The following is a 20,739-nucleotide window of genomic DNA, read 5'->3' as shown; positions in this document are numbered from 1 at the left end:
TGCCTTTAGCAGCCAGCTCTACTGGAGGCAGCACCTAGCTCGTCACCTGTGGCTGGGTGACCTTGGACAAGTCATTTAACTTCCCTCCCCCTCACTCTGTGAAACAGATGACAACACTTGGCAAGAGGGTAGTGGTGAGCACTGAGTAAGATAATGCAGGTAACTGGCTGAGCAGTACTGGGACATCCTAAATGCTCGGGAAACGGTGCTTCCTGGCATGCGAATCACTATATTTATGGGATTAGCTGTCATAACCAGAGCACTGGTGCCCACATCGGCAAAGGCAAAGGCTGTGTGGTCCCTGGGCACGTCCCTGAAGCCCTTCTCCTCTGTAGCCCTTACCTCGTCCACTCACTCTAGCCCCACAGCACTCAATGAGCAGAGTTCAAAGGATAATCACTTTGAGTTTTAATGAACAAAGAAAAACTGATCCAAACAAGAGCATCCTTTAAAGGGAGAGGGGGGAAGGACTTTCAGTTTCAGCAAGAAGTTTTATTTATTTATTTTTTATTTTTTTTTATTTTATTTATTTTTTTTATTTTTAATTTTTTGTTTATTGCAGTAACATTGGTTTATAACATTGTAAAAATTTCAGGTGTACATCATTGTACTTCTATTTCTGCATGGACGACATCATGTTCACCACCAAAATACCAATTACAACCCATCACCACACACATGTACCGAATCATCCCCTTCACCCTCCTCCCTCCCCCCTTCCCCTCTGGTAACCACCAATCCAATCTCTGTCCCTATGTGTTTGTTTATTGTTGTTATTATCTACTACTTAATGAAGGAAATCATACGGTATTTGACCTTCTCCCTCTGACTTATTTCACTTTGCATTATACCCTCAATGTCCATCCATGTTGTCACAAATGGCTGGATTTCATCGTTTCTTATGGCTGAGTAGTATTCCATTGTGTATATATACCACAGCTTCTTTATCCATTCGTCCCTTGATGGGCACTTAGGTTGCTTCCAAGTCTTGGCTATTGTGAATAACGCTGCAATGAACACAGGGGTGCATGTACCTTTGCAAATTGGTGTTTTCAAGTTCTTTGGATAAATACCCAACAGTGGAATAGCTGGATCATATGGTAGTTCTATCCTTGCTTTTTTTGAGGAATCTCCATACTGTTTTCCATAGTGGCTACACCAGTTTGCACTCCCACCAGCAGTGTATGAGAGTTCCCTTCTCTCCACATCCTCTCCAACACATATTGTTTTCTGTCTTCAGCAAGAAGTTTTAGAACTGACTTTTTCATAAGGAAAAAAGATAAGGATAGCTAATATTTATCCAGAATTTACTATGTGCCAGGCTCTGTCCTAAGAGTTTTATGTGAATTAACTTATATAGATCTATTACATAACCATATACAACACTAAACCTGAAGAAATGACATTAAAATTACTATTCTTTTCTGAGAGGTGGGAAGATGCAAGGTCTTAAAAGGTTTTAACTATCTCCTTGCAGTGTAACTGAGAGAAGGTTCCATTTAGAAAGTAAGAACCAGACTAAATAAATTTTTCAACATGAATCCATATCTTAGTACACAACATCTAATACATTAAAGTCACTGAAATGGAGATAGTGAACTATTAGATCCAAGGACAGCTGAGATACCCCTGGGGCCTATGTTGGCCATGGACCAGATGCCTAGAGCTCTGATTAACTGGTGTAAAATGGGGCATATTGCAACCACACTCATTTTCAATGACTTCGTGGTCTAAGCATCTGTTTTGAAATATCTAACTTTCTAAAACCATAAGTTCACATTCTAACAAAGAAGGAGAGATTTTTAAGGAGCTGCCAAGCACATATGGAGAATCCTGAGTGACTTAATGTCTCTGGGAACAGGCAGAAGACTTCTACCTTTTCCTATGGGAATTCACACAAGTCACTTTGTTTCCAATCTTTAGTTTTCTTCCCTTTCTTTGAAAACTGTAATACAGAAGACATAAATCATACTATCTTCACAATAAATAATTAATGCAAGGGAGGGACCTGACAAAGTGCAGACAGAGTTTCTTCACTGTCAAAATGTATTCATCTATCCCCCCACCCACCCACCTACCTACCTTGCAAACATTTTTCAAATGCCTACTCAGTCTCAGGCACCGCTAGGAAACAGGAACAAATCCTGCCTTCAGCAATTTTACAGTCAGGTGGGAGGTGAGGTGAGGTAGGCAAATAAACAGCTTCAAGAGAAAGAGAGGCCCAAGAGAAGTAAAAAAATCTAACAGATGAAAGAATTAGGAGAAAGTCAGAAAAAGTTTTCAAGTAGAGATAACTAAACCTGAGTGTAGGGAGGAACGGAATTCCAGCTAGAGGGAACACACATGCAAAGGAGCAGAGGAACGTGAAGCCTGCAGGCTCCACTCACCACATTTAGATCTGCGTAGCAGAGGTTCTTCCTGGAGAGCTAGAGGGATGAGACTGTGGAGGTGTACAGGGGCTCGACTAAGAAGGCCATGTGAATTCTCTGGACTCAATGCACAAGATGGGAAGCCAAGGTCTGCGGTTAGGACAAGGAGTGACATGGCCAGAAGTGCCCTTTATTTTATTTATTTATGTTTTTTTGTGAGGGAGATCAGCCCTGAGCTAACATCTGCCAATCCTCCTCTTTTTGCTGAGGAAGACTGGCCCTGGGCTAACATCTGTGCCCATCTTCCTCCACTTTATATGGGACGCCGCCACAGCATGGCCTGACAAGCAGTGCGTTGGTGCGCGCCCGGGATCCGAACCGGCGAACCCCGGGCCGCCGCAGCGGAGCACATGCACTTAACTGCTTGCGCCACCGGGTCGGCCCCTAGAAGTGCCCTTTAGAGAGCTCAGCCTGGAAGCCAACTGGAAGGCGGACTGGAGGGACAAGTGCAACACTCCAGGTAGATGATGAAAGCCTGGGCGAGGAGCAGCAGCCCCCGGGGGGGTGGCGGGGAGCAGAGGGGGTTTCAGCAGCTAGTTACACCCTGGCCAGACGTCTGGGCTTAAAGACATAAACAGTGAGCCACCAGTATATGGGATATCCTCCCAGCTAGTGACTGTCTGCTCAGCCACAAAATGGAGCAGTTAGGCCAAGCAAGGGGAGAGCTCAGGTCCCTCCCCACTGGCACTCCTTAGAGGAGCAGCAGTCTGCGATAAGCCTCATTGTACCATCTAGCGACATTAGCAGACTAGAGAAGGAGCAAGCTGCTTTTCACTCAGCTAATAAAGGGCAAGGGCCACAAGAGATGGTCCATGCTGAAGAAAAAAGAGCTGTGAGAAAGTTACAGCCAGGACATGGGGACGTCCTCTCTGCTCAGCCACTCCAGCAGAGAAAAGGGGAGTCAGGGACAGCCAAAGGAGGCCCTCTTGATTCTGATGCTTGAAAACTGTCCCTGGAATTTACTCTAAAAAAACGGAAGCTGTGGAAAGCTGGGAGAGCAGTAAGGTTCTTTTTTTGGGGTGGGGTAATGTTTTTATTTAAGTTTAACATACTTTTTTTGTGTGTGAGGAAGATTAGCCCTGAGCTAACATCCGTGCCAATCCTCCTCTTTTTGCTGAGGAAGATTGGCCCTGGGCTAACATCCATGCCCATCTTCCTCTACTTTATATGGGACGCCGCCACAGCATGGCTTGACAAGTGGTGCGTCAGTCCATGACTGGGATCCGAATCTGCGAATCCTGGGCCACCGAAGTGGAGCGCACAAACTTAACCGCTGCGCCACCGGGCCAGCTCTAACATACATTTTTAAAGAGCACAAACCATAAGATTGAAGAATGTTCACAAAGAACACACTCTAGATGCTATTTAGCATCTACATCAAGGGGTGTATCATTGCAACCCCGCAAGCCTTTGCAACCCCGCAAGCCTCCAGCCCCTCATAGACCAATGCCTCAAGGGGAACCACCTTCGCAACTTCTAATCCCAAGGAATAGTTTGATCAGTTTCTGAACTTTATATCCATGCAATTACACAGCCTGTACTCTTTGTGTCTACCTTATTTTGTTCAACACTATGTTTGGTTATTCACACATGTGGTGTGCAGCAGCAGTTTGCCATTTTCATTGCTGTGTAATATTCCATTGTATGAATATACCATACTTGTTTATCCATTCTGCCACCAAACAACATCTGAGTTGTTCCTAGTCTGGGGCTATTGCAAACTGTGCCCCTGCCTTAAGGTAGCTGACGTCCACATGGCTCCAGACCCAGAAAGCTAGGAGGAGTTGGGGAGTGAGTGGTCTGCTCCATGACCTTGCTTCCACCACCATATCAAATACGTTCCATGTACTTATTGGCAGAGCCCCTGGTGGTTCATATGGTACCTTTGTGGGATTATACAAAGGCACCCCTTCCTCAAGTAAATGTTTTTGTTACCATATTATTGTACAACATGTACACCTCTTGCCCTAGAGAGCTTTCCAGAGCCCTGTAGGCAGTGGCCTGGCCCATTCTTTGACATATCACATGTCATAATCCATCACACACACACACACACACACACACACAGGCATACACACTCCAGGTGTGTGGGGGGGTAAAGTCTAAATAAAATGGAGGGTGGGAACTGGACCTCTGAGGCACAGGAGAAAAAGTAATGACCTTAGTGCAGGTCACAGAGGAGGAGCGTGATCACGTATGCTCTCCAGAATATGTACATGACACACGTGCTATGCGGCTTTATCAGAGGAGGTGACTCTCTACTGCTGCTCAGATATTCTGTGAATGGACTAGAGTCTCCAAGTAGGCTGAACACTCCCTCATATAAGTTAGTATCTGTGACGTTAGGCATGCCCTATGTGTAGGGCCCTTCTGCAGAGCACAATCTGAACACCCATACAAGGTGTCCCTGTTACCAGGTCTTAGGAATGCAGAAAATAATGACCAGCCTCTGACTTTAAGGAGCTCACAGTTCAAGATGGGGAGACAGACAAGAAAATCAATTATTTAAATATAGTATAATACATGTGACAATAAGTTTGCCCAAAGAATTATGGGGGTCTGAAACAGAGTAGCAGCTGGAGAATAGAGAGAAGTGGGTGGATTCAATAGCACTTAAGAGATAGAACCCACAGGAGTTGATGTTCAATAGAGAGGACTGGTTTGAAAGATGGAGCCCAAGTTTCTGGTTTAGAAACCAGAGGCAATGGTGGTACCACTCCCGAGCCAGGACAACCATCTGGACAAGGGGGACCATCAAGAGAGCAGCCTCAGTGTGGATCGAGGAGGGCAGTTATTGGGAGGTGAGGACATGGCTGTGGGAGGCTGATTCAGAAGATGGCCATTTTGGCGCCATTGGAAAAAGCAGCTGGAGGTGTGAAGCCTGGCTTCCACTCCCAGCTCTGGCACTTAGCTCCATGTGATTTGGGCAAGCACTTCACCTCTCTGAGCTTCAATTTCCTGCCTGGTAACAAGCCTTGCTCTGTCTATTCGACAGGGTTGCTCTGAGGATCACAGGTGACACTGCGTGAGATCACTCTCCTCTGTAATGCATAACGCATGGCCAGTTACTAGAATTACTAATAAGCTCAGGACTCAGAATCAGTTAGACAAAAAAGGCTTTAATCAAGTCAGGAGACAAGACCAGGGCAAAATTCAGATGGCCTTCATGAAAAAGGTACCAAACTGTATGTAGAAAAGTAGGTATTTCACGCTCACTCCAAGTGACTCCTCTTTAGATGAGTATTGATAACAATGCTTAAAAAGTTCAAGTATCTTTCTTTTCACTTTAAAGAGAGAAAAGCACATACAGGAAAAGCTTGTCACTGGACTTATGTTTGAAACATGTGCCTGCAGCCAGGCCCAGGATGCTCAGCTCTGAGAAGTCCCTGAGCTTCAAGAAGCTGACTGCATCCCAGTCAGCCAGAACCAGGTCCAATCTGTGTGACCCTGGGCAAGTTAAAGGCATCAAATTCTTCCATACCTCTGGAATTTGGCAAGACTGTTCTCTCTGCTAGGAACAAATACCCCTCGCAGCCTGGCTCACTTACACTCCTAGAGTTCTCAGCTTAAAAACCCCTTCCACAGAAGGGCCTTCCTGCCCACCCAATCTGAGCCCCAGTTGTTCACACACAGCCCCTCCCAGCGCACTACCACAGCGCGCAATGACTGACAAGCCCATTTTCCTCCTGAATCACCTGCACTGTGAGCACCCCTACTCACCTGCACTGTGAGCACCCCTACTCACTGCCTGTCGTACAGGCACACCGCCCCAGGCAGCACCTGTTGAATGAACACAGGAAGTCACCTATCACTCTGCATCTGTCCCCTCATCCCTAAACTGGTGACAAAACCTGCCACCACGGTGGCCATGCAGGAAAGCTGTGCACATGGAAGGCACTGAATCACAGCAGTGCTCCTTCTCTGAGGTTTAAGAAGCAGGCCCAAGTGAAATGTTCCAGAGTGAAGTTTACACAACTATCATAAAAAGCTGCATAACTATTGTATATTATTCAGCCAGAAAAAGGAACGAAACTCTGACACATGCTACAACATGGATGAACTTTGACGACATTATGCTAAATAAAATAAGCCAGATCCAAAAAGACAGCTAATGTATGAGTCCACTTACACGAGGCACCCAGAATAGGCAAATTCAGAGAGACAAAGTAGAACGGAGATTACCAGGGCTGGCGGAAGGGGGAGTGATTAGTTAATGGGTACAGAGTTTCTGTGTGGGATGATGAGAACGTTTTGAGTAGACAGTGGTGATGATTGCAGCAACAATGTGAATGCATTTAAGGCCATTGAATTGTACACTTATGAATGGTTAAAATGATAAATATTATGTATATTTTACCTCAATTAAAAAAATGGAGAAAAAAAAGTCATCTAACTACTCACATCTAGCTAACTAGTGTCCAAACAATGGTTCCCTTTGTAAACATAGATACACAATGAAAAGACTGGACCTCAGGACTGAGTGCGGATAGCTGAGCAAAGTCCCCTCGAAGAGTGAAGTCTAAACCGCTGGTCCCGCACACAGTCACCTCCACCACAGGACATCACCACAGGACGCTGAAACCGCGGTGAGGAGTGGCTTCCTTGAGCCCCACTCCTGGAGATAGTCGGAGGCGTAAGCACCACATGTCCCACAAACATTCCAATTATAAAGCCAACCAGGACAGAAGAGACCAGACATTTCTGTGCTGATGTCTGTATTTATGCATGAGACGAGAAATACCATGTAGATGCGCCCTTAAACAGAATCCGCATCACATGGCCTGGTTTCTTTTCTTTCTCTTTTTTCCCCTCAACATTTTATTATGAAAAACTTCAAACATACAGAAAAGTTGAAAGAATCATTCAGCAACACTCCATAACCCACCACCTGGGAAAGTTCCTCAGTGTGGACGGAGGAGGAGGTCACCATATACTGTTCTCATTTTCTTTCCATCTTCTACCACAGTCTTGTAGAAAGTGCTGGTCCTGCGAATGCCACAGGTATTGTCCCTGGTCTTTTTCAGTGGATATGTAAAAATAGCACCTGTGGGCAAACTGTGTTCTTGCCTGAATAATTTGGAAAGGAAGAAACTTTCCTTCAGTTTCATAAAGAATGAAAGGATTTTCTAAGCTTTAGTTTGAACACAGTTGATTTCACGGCCAAATTATGAATTTCTGAAAGAATTTTTCGTGAGAACACTCATCAGTCAAATTCGGATTGCAGGTGGAAATGAACTACTCTGACATACTACTATATCATTTTAACAAAAGTTAACATATGGGAAATTTTCTTTCATCAAGAATTTTATAAATACGACCCTAAGGCCTCATGGATGTGGACTTTAAAAAAATGGGGGTATCAAGCAAAGTAAATTTAATTTTGGAAATTTCTTTGGCCTTAGCAATTGACTTAAATATACTTTAAAAGAAATTACAAGACTGGAATTTTAAACTGCAACACAACTCAAAAAAAGAAAAACACCCCATTTTCAAATCTGGAGCTGAGACAACCACTAAATCCTATGTTTAGTATACATGGCTTGTGTAAAAACTTAACCTGAGAGCAATGTTCTAAGCATCCCCTAATTCGGCCCTACCAAACCCAGTTCCAATTCTCAATCCAATCCTGGAAAACGCTATCAGATGTTCAAGAATTTTTATTCTAATTTCTCCTAGTCCTTCATGAACCCACACTGGCTGCCAAATACACATCAAACACCAACCAAACCCGTGTCTCACAGGACCCACACTAATGACACACATTGGTATTTTATAAAATAGTATTTCTTGGACCTAAAATTCCAGTTTTTGTTTAAATCATACCCTTAGATGGGCCAGGTCTCCAACCATATGCTGAATGTCAGAGTCATAAACCACCATGCTGCTGTGCCCCTCCAGTACCGCCCAGGCCAGAAACCACAAGACAGGGAATACCCCTCCTAATGAGGGTCTTTGAGAAAATCAATGATTACATTCCCCTGGGGATCCAGGAAAACTTGCCAATAAACAGAGCCATCACAAGGTTTCAGCGGGTTTACAAGTGCCATGTGTGTGCCAGATATTGTGCTGGACATTATGAGGCTTCATCCAGGTAAAACAGGGTCTCACCTGTCAATAAACTTATAATCTAGGAGAAAAACAAACCACCTCATTCTCTATTAGCTTTGTACATGGTATTTGTATGATATATATGTAGGCATTATGAATAATGGCATAAAAAGTGGACCCAGAGAAGTCTGTACTCAAGATTACCCCATGGAAGGGGCCGGCCCCATGGTGTAGCAGTTAAGTGCTCGCTACCACTGCTGGCGGCCCAGGTTCGGATCCCGGGCACACACCGACGCACTGCTTGTCAGGCCATGCTGTGGCAGTGTCCCACAGAAAGTGGAGGAAGATGGGCATGGATGTTAGCTCAGGGCCAGTCTTCCTCAGCAAAAAGAGGAGGATTGGCATGGAAGTTAGCTCAGGGCTCATCTTCCTCAAAAAAAAAAAAAAAAAAAAGATTACCACATGGAGTTACCAGGTTGTAGATAAATTTATTATCCGTTCTTTGCAGCATTCCTAACAGCAGGCAGCTGAAGCGGATGGGTCTCCTATTCAATTTCACACCCCAGCAGAGGTTTTCAACTTTGAGAAAGCCCTGCTCCCTCCAAGTTTCGGATATACCCCAGCAAGGGAGCAGGCACACCCATCCCATTTGAGAGACCCTGCTACGGAAGAGGTAATATTGTGCCTGTCCAAAGAGTTCCAGTGCACGTGCCTGTTTGGAGAAAGCCTCGTAGAGAAAGGATCATTTCGCCAAAATTGGAAAGCCTTAAGGGCTATGATTTGATGGAGGAAGTATGAAGCTATTCTTGGAGTCTGGAACTTCCCATGAAAAGGCTCAAACATAGGAGAGAAAGACGAACAGGCAGATAATGTTAGGGAGGGGGCAGGTACTGTCTGGATACATTTAATGAAAATACAGGAGTAAGATTCATGAGGTAGGATGGAGTTAACTAGTAATGGAACATGCTAGTCCTTAGCATTCCTGCTCAAGACAACAGCCTGGAGACAGCAAGGTCAATACTCCAAACAGAGGCCCACTCCATTCAAAAGTCAACTTCCATTCTTAAGATCCTTACCATCCTAATTTAGAGGCTATAGGATCTGCGCTATGCCGCAATATCTTCACAATGAATTAACAATAAACACAAAGCACTGCTACAAAATATGAGATTTTCCATTTGTCCTCCAGAAAAATTCCTATGAACGTCAAATACTGGCACATGAACAAAAAGTATTTAACTTAAAAAAAAATCACTTGTTACAGGTAGGTTGACACAGTCTAGACGGTAAGCAACATAAAGTTTTCATATAGTGAATGAGAACATTAAGCAGTGTAAAATTTCCATTCTAATTTTAGCATCATAACCATTATCTCTATTTCCAACATTATTTTAATAATACTTTCAAAATGAAACTGTAAATCAAATAACATTAGCCTTAAAAGTACTGAAAGAACAGCTGACTAATACTTAGTGCACCTAGTGGCCCAAGCAGGCCACCGACAAACTTCGGGAGCAATTCACAGGTGCTCTGTGTGAGGAAGCTCCACCTCCCAGAGCTCATCCACTCAGCATACAATGGGAATGGTGACCCCCTGGACTCATGCAAGGCCCAGTTCTGTCCAGAGGAATTACTGAGCAACAGGCTTTTTAAAAAGGAAGATTATGAGAATTTTTTGAGCGGGAAGTCAGTCACTTCAGGGATTATCAAGACCAATCTCTTCATTCTGTTTATCAGGATATTTTGATCCTTTTTAGAGCAGAATTACATTTAAGACAAAATAAATGCACTAAATTTATCTTCTGTATGTCTTCAAGCCCACTATTTTTAAAAAGTCAGTAAGGAATATTATTTAGAAGTTTCACATTATTATAACCATGAAATAAAATATAAAAGCAGCTTTTCAAAAACTGTGTTGGTCTGGTTTTTCCAATACAAAGCAGAACAGCTCCAAAGCTTCCCTAAATCCTTCCTGCGTGTTCATGGTTAATTTATCAGCTTCAACACCTCCCCTACCGCTCCACCCCCCTACAATGGGATTTAGGAGCCTAGGACTGGCTATTCACAACACAGCATTTAAAATAACAAGGCTTCTTATTGTAAAAACATTCCCCTCCCACCAAAGGGAAGTCCCTCCCACCAACCCTGTGATTTGCTAAGGAAAGAAAGAAATATGTACAGCTCCAATTTACACTTCAGTCAAAACTTTCAAACCAGATGGAGAGGCTAAAAGAATCCCTTCAATTCTAAAATTCCGTGATTCTAGTAATTCATTCACCTCAATAATCTCGCGTGACATCTTCTGTTCGGATGCCACTTTAAATTGCTTGACATGGTGAGATCTATTAAATGTACAGCAATTTTAATTTCAAGGGAATGCTGTCGTATTCATTAAACAGTGCTCTATATACCTGGATAATGAGACCAAATTTTATGAGACGCTGAACAGCGTCTTGTTAATTATAATTCAAAACAGACCTTCTTAAATAGTCTCTGCATTCTTCTTTTGGAAGATTTTTCTGTTACCACCTTACTACAACAGTTGCTAAACAAAAAGCTTAGAAGATACCAAGCAACTTAGTATTTTGATTTAGCACTCAAAAATGGTAATCCATCACACAGGGATTTAAGCTGAGAATCAACGAAAAATATGGAGCAAGATCTATTTAGTACAAATTCCCTAATAATAAGCCACGAGTTACTTTCTCCATTACTAAGGGAAGGCCCCTCATCTACTAAGTCAAAATTTAAACGGAACACCTGTACGAAGATCACACACATTTTGTCTTTCCATTCAAATTTCAGTATATTCAAGTTTCTTAGTAAAATGTGGGCAATCTTTCCTTTAAAAATGTACATATTTGCTGAATACATTGGGAAGAGAGCTGATGGGCCACTGAATTTTTACTTGCCAAGTGTATACTCCCTGGTTTAATAGCCAAGGTTAAATAATTTTTAAAAGTCTAGATGACTATTACATTAAGAACACTCTCACTTATATTCTACATAGGTGTGAAAATGTAAAAGTTGTTGTTTAAAATTTTGTCAACATAAAATCTACAAATAAAGTGTACTTTCACGGTTATGCTTGCAAAGACTACTTCTCATTCGAGGGCCTCAGAACATGCTGCCGGCAGCCCAGGACACCCGTGACACCGCCGTCCGGTGCGTTTTACCTTCTTTGGGGGTATGCCTTCCCCTTCCCCCACCCCCAGGGCACCGGGGACTTGGAATCCACAAACGAAAGGTCTGCTCCGAGCTGGCACTCCTGCCCGACCCCAGGCCAGGCTTCACCCGGAGGCAGACGCTCGTCCTGAAGTTCCGAAGTAAGGCTGGAGCAGAAGTGATTGCCAAAATGCGAATTTTATCGGAATCTGCATCTCCCGAGTCCGGCCGCGGAACTAACTACAAGTAAAGTTGCATCAGAAAAGACAACCTCCAGAAAAGTCGGCTAGGCTGGGGCGCAGGACGGGCACGTTATGCAACGGCCGCCGCTCTCACGGCCACGAATGCGCCCCTGGAAGCCCGGGCTTCGACCCGCGAGGACCTGGAGGCCAACTCGGAGACGCCGGGGCGGGCCCGGCTTCCCCGCCGCCCGAGGGGACACAGCGGCGCGGCCTCCGTGGGGACACGACGCCGAGGCCAGTCGGGTACGACGGGGCGGCCTCCGTGGAAGGCGGGGCGGCCAGGCGCGGGACCCCGGCGCTGTCAGGGCCGCCCGCTGGCACCGCGGAGGCCGGGCACTCGGGTAGAAGCCCGGCTCCCGGGACGGTGGAGGCGCGGGCGCCCCCCGCTCGCCGCCCCCGGCCCCCAGCGCACAACAAAGCGGCGCACCCTGCCGCCCGGCGCTCGCCCCCAGCCTCCCGGCCCGCGCGAGCCGGCTCGGCGGACTCCGGACGGCCCGCGACGACGCGCCGCCGGCGGGGGCGGCTCTGGGCCCACGACGGGCGGGGGCCGTGGGGGCAGGGCGCAGAGCTCCGGTCCTGACAAACTTCCTTGGCCGCCCGCTCCCGCCCCTGCCCCTTCACCTCCTGGGGCGCGGTCTACACGCTCCGGGGCGTCCTCGGCTGTGGCTCCGGGGCCTCGCGCGCCGGGGGACCGGGCGCCGGTGGCTGGAGCTGCTGCTGGCCCCGCAGGGACAGGGGAGCCCCGGGCGGCGGCGGCGCGGGCGGCGGCTGCTCCATCTTCCCGGGGCGCTCACGCCGCTGTTCCAACGCGCAGACCCAAGTGGGACATTCGCTACATTGTTGGCATTCCACGGGCGTCACGTGACCCCGCCTCCCGCGTCACTCTCGGCCGCATACCAGCCCGGGCGGGGCGCCTGCGGCCCTTGCCGCTCGGCGGCCGGCTCGCTCCGCCCGGCCGCCGCTTCCTGCCTCCAGGTCGCGGCCGCCCGCGCCCGTCGCCACCTGCCCGCGGCCTCCCCGCCGCCTCCTACGGACCTTTTTGCCAGTTTGTCACCCAGCCCCAACTCCAGTATTGCCCCCTCGACTGGACTTGTATTAAAAGTTGGTAACTCTGTCTTACAGCCACTTTTTTCTTAAGCATCTCACACCAGCCTTGGTGAAGAAAGTAAGTTAACAGGCTTGAAGGAGCCACCAAGTTACCAAATAGGTGCCGAAAAGGGCAGACAGCTAGCCGTGAGTCATGGAAAGACATCAAATATACACCCAAATTCAATCGGTTTTAATTTAATCAACCCCCAGTGCTGTGTATATTTTGTTTATGAGAAGTGTTTTATGGTATACAGAACAGTATAATAATGTATACCAACAAGAGAGATTTTGGTTTTTGCATTTCAACCGCTGACTGTCTTTCCATTTGGGGGCTATGGATTTGGTACAAGGACGTATGCAGGGACTGTGCAGAGATGTGAGTAGAAATAACAGACTGGAAGCCAAATCTTTAATCTACTTCTGGCTGTCCGTCTAACGTCATACTTCCTACCGCCTACAGTCTGTGGTAGATGATGAGGAGGACTAACCGATTTAAAAGCCAACCTAATTTCCTTTTTAATTAATAAACTCCTGTGAAATTTTTAAATTTTAATCTGGAAAGAAACAGTAAATAAGGTCATTATCTCCGGACTGTTTTAACAACCTTACCGGTCCCTGGTCTGCCATCTTCTCCTCCTTCCTTTCTAAATCCCACCCAGGTTTTTAGCCCTGACTCTGCCTTAGCTCTTCCAGGGAATCTTCTCAGATCTCCCTCCTGTTTTCTCTCTTCTTTGAGCTCTGGTAATTAAACCATTATTGTGCAGTTTGGAATTCAATTTACTTTTTCAGTCGTATCCTGTGCTCAACCCAGACATGTTGCGCAGTATAAATCTCCAGCAGATATTCTGTAACTGAGTCCCCCTTGCACTCAGCTGTGTACCTTTTCCCTTATACACTGCCCATACTTTCTGCACCCAAGCCCCAAGCCGCAGGGCTGGCTACCAGTCTTCCTTTGTGTGTGTTTAAAGATCTTGCCCTTGCTCTGTCTTCAAAGATCTGAACATAATTAAATAAAACATTTTTGTCAAATGAAATATTGTAAATAAGAGGAATTTAATGGACTTTAAAATTTATGTGTAAACACCTAATAAAATTTTGTAATTACAACAACCATTACAGCATTGTTTGCAATAGTGAAAAATCAGGAAGAACTTAAATGTCCAGCAATAGGGAATAATAGGAAAATAGAAGGTAGATATTCAAATGATGAAATATATAAAATAGCTAAGTGAATGAACTAACTAGCTCTGTACTTTTCAAAGAAAAAATGAGTGTAGACAGAATTCGAAACCATTGTAGAGTAGAAAAAAGAAAGTTGCATAACTATATATACACTATGATGCCATATTTATATATAAACAAAACCCCGTAGAACCTATACTAATCATATACTTTATATAAGTAGAGACATGGACTACAAAAGTACACACCAAATTCATGACAGCTGTTGCCTGTGTAGAAGGAAGGAGAGAAATTAGACTGAGGAGAGAAAGAGTTCAGCTTTATCTCCAATGCTTTGTTTTTTTATTTAAAGAAGTGAAGCAAAACTGTCAAAATCTTAAAATTTGTTGATTCTGGGTGATTAGGTTCAATAATGTGTGTAGTGTTATTCTTTGTGCCTTTTTTTAAAACATCTTTTTAAATTTTTCAAATATATATGTATGAAACAAATTGGAAACAAGTAAATTTCCAATTAGAGGCTTGCCTGGGGAAAATGTGACACACATGTAGGAGAATATTATGATTAATGACTGTGTTTATTGTTATTGGGATATGTGTTTATTGACATGGAGTCATTCATTCCTTTGAGTTATGTTTTATTTTTTGAGTACCTGTTATGAGCCGTGGGCTAAACCAGGCACTAGGGACAAAACCACAAGACTTATCCCCTGGTGGAGCTTACAGACTTGTAGATGTGTTCAAGAAGAAAAGCAAATGACAAAATAGAGTATAGCATCTAATTTTGTGAAACAATGTCAGTATATATATATTTATATATTTTAAAAATATATTAATAATATATTATAAATTATATAATACTATATAATATAAAATATTATATATTTTAAAGTCCAGAAAAGTATGCAGCCAAATGTTAAAAGTGGTGGTCTCTAGGGGCTGGCCCGGTGGTGTAGTGGTTAAGTTTGCACCACTTCAGGCAGCCTGGGGTTCACAGGGTCAGATCCCAGGTGTGGAGCTACATACCACTCTCATTAAGCCATGCTGTGGCGGCATCTCACATATGAAGTAGAGGAAGATGGGCACGGATGTTAGCCCAGGACCCATCTTCCTCAGCTAAAAGAAGAGGATTGGCAACAGATGTTAGTTCAGGGCTAATCTTCCTCACCAAAACAAAAAATAGTGGTAGTCTCTGGATATAGTCATTCTGGGTGATTTTTGTCTTATAATTCCTGATATTCCTAAATAGGATAGTTAACAACAAAAACTATGTTTAAATTAAATAATCAGCTAAATGAGTACATTCACATAATGTATCCAGCTGAGAAGGGGAGAAAAGAGAGAAATAACACAAGGCCAGCTGAGCACAAAGCCTGTAGCAGTGGCAATGTTGCAGTGTATAAATTAATTGATTAACATAGTATGTTTATATATGCATATGTGTTTGTGTGTCCTTACAACCAAGTGTTGCCCTAAACTTGTGTATTATCTCATTTAATCCTCTAGACAACCATGTTATCAACCCCATTTTATAGAAAAGGACCCTATAACACAGAGAACCCAAGTAACTCACTCAAGATCAAAGAGCTGGGATTCGAACCTTGGTAGATCTGACTCCAGAGCTAGGCAACACTGAATTATAAGGCTCTCTTCAGGTAATCTCAAAGAGTCATGATTACAGTGTACTTATAAATAAGGAAACTGAAACAAAATTAACTCCCTTATAGTTTGAGGGAAGAGGAATGGTTTTTGTGGAGTGAGGAAGAGTGGAGCTCAAAGACATGTGTCTCCAGCACCAACCAGAGAAAAAAGAGGCTGTGGGCTGCAGGCACAGGGAGTCTACTCACCAATGAGGCCCCTGCAGTTGTGGGGCCCGGATGTTTTAGCAGTTCTCACTGAGGCCCCTAGGGAATATCACCCTAAGACTACCTACCACCCCCCACTTCCCCGCCAAGCTGTGAATGCAAGAACCCTGATTATGGCTCATACCTTAGTGCCTGGAAAGCAGGCTCTGGTCTCTAGACACAATTTTTGTCATTTTGGAAAGAAAAAGCCTCCTTTTTTATAATCTGTGGGGGAGACTTAGCAAATCTGCCTAACTACAGAAGAATGTTCTCTAAGGGGAGTAGTGAAAAAATAGACTAGAGGGGCCGGCCTGGTAGTGTAGTGGTTCAGCGTGCATGTTCCGCTGCTGGTGGCCCGGGTCCGATCCCGGGTGCGCACCGATGCCCCGCTTGTCAGGCCATGCTGTGGTGGCGTCCCATATAAAGTGGAGGAAGATGGGCACAGGTGTTAGCCCAGGGCCAGTCTTCCTCAGCAAAAAGAGGAGGATTGGCATAGATGTTAGCTCAGAGCTGATCTTCCTCACACACACAAAAAAGTAGAGTAGAGTCAGGTTATGAAAGGCCTAGAAAACCAGGAAGAAGATGTGCTGCACTGATTTTTTTGTTTTATACTCATATATTTTGTCTTTTTAATTAGATTATAAATTCCACAAGAATGGGGACTATATTCTCCCCCAAAACTATATATAAAGAGCTTTGTAGCGAGCTAGATGAAAGACTAGAAGAAATCACCCAAGCTGAACAGGTAAAAGAAAAAAGGATTAACAAGAGTGAGGACAGTCTAAGGGACCTCTGAGACAACATCAAGTGCACTAACATCCGTGTTATAGGTGTCCCAGAAGGAGAAGAGCGAGACAAAGGGGCAGAGAATCTATTTGAAGAAATAATAGATGAAAACTTCCCTAACCTAAGGAAGGACACAGACATCCAGGTACAGGAAGCACAGAGAGCACCAAACAAGATAAACCCAAAGAGGCCCCCAACAAGACACATCATAATTAAAATGTCCAGGATTAAAGATAAAGAGAGAATTCTAAAAGCCATAAGAGAAAGACAAGTTACATACAAAGGAAACCCCATAAAGTTATCAGCTGACTTCTCAGCAGAAACCTTACAGACTAGAAGATAGTGGCATGATATATTTAAAGTGCTGAAAGGAAAAAACTTACAGCCAAGAATACTTTACCTGGCAAGGTTATCATTCAAAATGGAAGGAGAAATAAAAAGTTTCCCAGACAAGCAAAAATTAAAGGAGTTTGTCACCAAGAAACCAGTGCTACAAGAAATGCTAAAGGGACTTATTTAAGGGGAAAAGAGAAGCCCACAAATAGGAAAAATTATCTATTTCCATGATAAGAATGTAATGGATACAAATGCACAAAAAAGAGGTTAGATATGATACCAAAAACATAAAATGTGGGAGGAAAGGAGTTAAAGAGTAGAGCTTTCAGACAGAGGTCAAACTAAAGAGACCATCAACTCTGTGTACGGACCCCATGGTAATCACAAACCAGAAACCTATAATAAATACACAAAAAACTAAGAGAAAGGAACCCAAACATAATACTAAAGAAAGCCATCAAACCACAAGGGAAGAGAGCAAGAGAAGAAGAAAGAAACAGAGGACTACTAAAACACTGAGAAAAAAAAAAGTTAAAAAATGGCAGTAAGTACATACTTATCAACAGCTACTTTAAATGTTAATGGACTAAATGCTCCAATTAAAAGGCATAGGGTGGCTGATTGGATAAAAAAACAAGACCCATATATATGCTGCATACAAGAGACACACTTCAGACCTAAAGACACTCACAAACTGACAGTGAAGGGATGGAAAAAGATACTCCATGCAAATGGCAATGAAAAGAAAGCTGGGGTAGCAGCACTCATATCAGACGAAATAGACTTTAAAACAAAAACTGTAAAAAGAGACAAAGAAGGGCATTACATAATGATCAAGGGAACAATCCAACAAGAGGATATAACACTTGTAAATATCTATGCACCCAACATGGGAGCACCTAAATATATAAAGCAATTATTAACAGACATAAAAAGAGAAATAGACAGTAACACAATAATAGTAGGGGACTTTAACTCTCCACTGACACCAACGGATAGATCATCCAAACAGAAGATCGATAAGGAAACATTGACCTTAAATGACACATAGAACAGATGGACCTAGTAGATATATACAGAACATTCCATCCAAAAACCGAAGAATACACGTTCTTTTCAAATGCACATGGAACATTCTCTTGGATTGATCACATATTAGGTCACAAAATAAGTCTCCATAAATTTAAGAAGATTGAAATAATACCAAGCATCTTTTCTGACTACAACAGTATGAAACTACAAATCAACTATAGGAAGAAATTCAGAAAAGCAACAAATATGTGAAGATTAAACAAAATGCCACTGAACAATGATTGGGTCAATTAAGAAATCAAAGGAGAAATAAAAAATACCTGCAGACAAATGAAAATGAAAATACGACATGCCAGAATTTATGGCATACAGCAAAAGCGGTTCTAAGAGGGAAGTTTATAGTAATACAGGCCTATCTCAACAAACAAGAAAAATCTCAAATAAACAATCTAACAATGCACCTACAGGAACTGGAAAAAGAAGAACAAACAGAGCCCAAAATCAGTAGAAGAAGGGAAATAATAAAAATCAGAGCAGAAATTAATGAAATAGAGACTAAAAAACCAATAGAAAAAATTAATAAAACCAAGAGCTGGTTCTTTGAAAAGATAAACAAAATTGACAAACCTTTAGCTAGACTCACCAAGCAAAAAAGAGAGAAGGCTCAAATAAGTAAAATCAGAAATGAAAGAGGAGAAATTACAACGGACACCTCAGAAATGCGAAAGATTATAAGAGAATACTATGAAAAGCTATATGCCAACAAATTCGACAATCTGGAAGACATGGATAAATTCTTAGAATCTTACAACCTTCCAAAACTGGATTAAGAAGAAATAGAAAATTTGAATAGACCAATCACCAGTGAGGAGATCAAAACAGTAATCAAAAACCTCCCCAAAAATAAAAGTCCAGGACCAGATGGCTTCGCTGGTGAAGTCTACCAAACATTCAAAGAAGACTTAATACCTATCCTTCTCAAACTCTTCCAAAAAATTGAGGACGGGGGGAAGCTCCCTGACTCATTCTATGAAGCTGACATTACCCTGATACAAAAACCAGACAAGGACAACACAAAAAAAGAAAATTACAGGCCAATATCACTGATGAACATTGATGCAAAAATCCTCAACAAAATATTAGCAAATCGCATACAACAATACACTAAAAAGATTATACACCATGATCAAGTGGGATTTATTCCAGGTACGCAGGGATGGTTCAACATTCGCAAATCAATCAACGTGATACACCACATTAATAAAATGAAGAATAAAAATCACACGATCATCTCAATAGATGCAGAGAAAGCATTTGACAAGATACAGCATCCATTTATGATAAAAACTCTGAATAAAACGGGTATAGAAGGAAAGTACCTCAACACAATAAAGGCCATATATGACAAACCCACAGCTAATATTATCCTCAATGGTGAAAAACTGAAAGCTATCCCCCTAAGAACAGGAACCAGACAAGGATGCCTACTCTCACCACTCCTATTTAGCATAATATTGGAAGTCCTAGCCAGAGCAATCAGACAAGAAAAAGCAATAAAAGGGATCCAAATTGGAAAGGAAGAAGTGAAACTGTCACTATTTGCAGATGACATGATTTTATATATAGAAAACCCTAAAGAATCCACCAAAAAACTTTTAGAAGTAATAAACAAATACGGTAAAGTTGCAGGATACAAAATCAACATACAAAAATCAGTTGCATTTCTATACACTAACAACGAAGTAGCAGAAAGAGAAATTAAGAATACAATTCCATTTACAATTGCAGGAAAAAGAATAAAATACCTAGGAATAAACTTAACCAAAGAGGTGAAAGATCTGTACACCGAAAACTATAAAACATTGCTGAAAGAAATTGAGAAAGACACAAAGAAATGGAAAGATATTCCGTGCTCTTGGATTGGAAGAATTAACACAGTTAAGATGTCCATACTTTCTAAAGCAATCTATAGATTCAATGCAAGCCCTATCAAAGTTCCAACAACATTTTTCACAGAAATAGAACAAAGAATCCTAAAATTTATATGGAACAACAAAAGACCACGAATAGCTAAAGGAATCCTGAGAAAAAAGAACAAAGTCAGAGGTATCACACTCCCTGATTTCAAAATATACTACAAAGCTGTAGTAACCAAAACAGCATGGTACTGGCACAAAAACAGACACACAGATCAATGGAATAGAATCAAAAGCCCAGAAATAATCCCACACATCTATGAACAGCTAGTCTTTCACAAAGGAGCCAAGAACATACAATGGAGAAAAGAAAGTCTTCAGCAAATAGTGTTGGGAAAACTGGACAGCCACATGCAAAAAAATGAAAGTAGACCATTACCTCATCCTATACACAAAAATTAACTCAAATTGGATTAAAGACTTGAATGTAAGACCTGAAACTGTGAAACTTCTAGAAGAAAACACAGGCAGTATGCTCTTTGACATTGGTCTTAGCAACATATTTTCAAGCACCATGTCTGACTGGGAGAGAGAAACAATAGAAAATATAAACAAATGGGACTACATCAGACTAAAAAGCTTCTGCACAGCAAAGGAAAACATCAACAAAACG

At 42.8% G+C, this 20,739-nt stretch overlaps 1 protein-coding gene across 2 annotated transcripts in view; it reads right to left on the bottom strand.

Annotated features, from left to right (window-relative positions):
• LATS2 (large tumor suppressor kinase 2) overlaps nt 1-12,705 on the bottom strand; it is a 107,637-nt gene extending 94,932 nt beyond the window's left edge. Inside the window, exon 1 of one of the 2 annotated variants that reach the window (XM_087436319.1) lies at nt 12,506-12,705. The gene's annotated coding sequence lies outside the window, so the exon portion shown is untranslated. The remainder of the gene's footprint in view (nt 1-12,505) is intronic. The other variant, XM_004435250.3, reaches the window with a different exon arrangement.
• Between the last annotated feature and the right edge of the window lie 8,034 nt (nt 12,706-20,739).

The sequence above is a fragment of the Ceratotherium simum genome, chromosome 10, assembly GCF_057802395.1.
Source record: "Ceratotherium simum simum isolate JZ-2026a chromosome 10, ASM5780239v1, whole genome shotgun sequence".
NCBI classification, from domain to species: Eukaryota; Metazoa; Chordata; class Mammalia; order Perissodactyla; family Rhinocerotidae; genus Ceratotherium; species Ceratotherium simum.
Note: the sequence above shows the minus strand (reverse complement) of the source record. Positions and strands in the feature narration are given on the sequence as shown.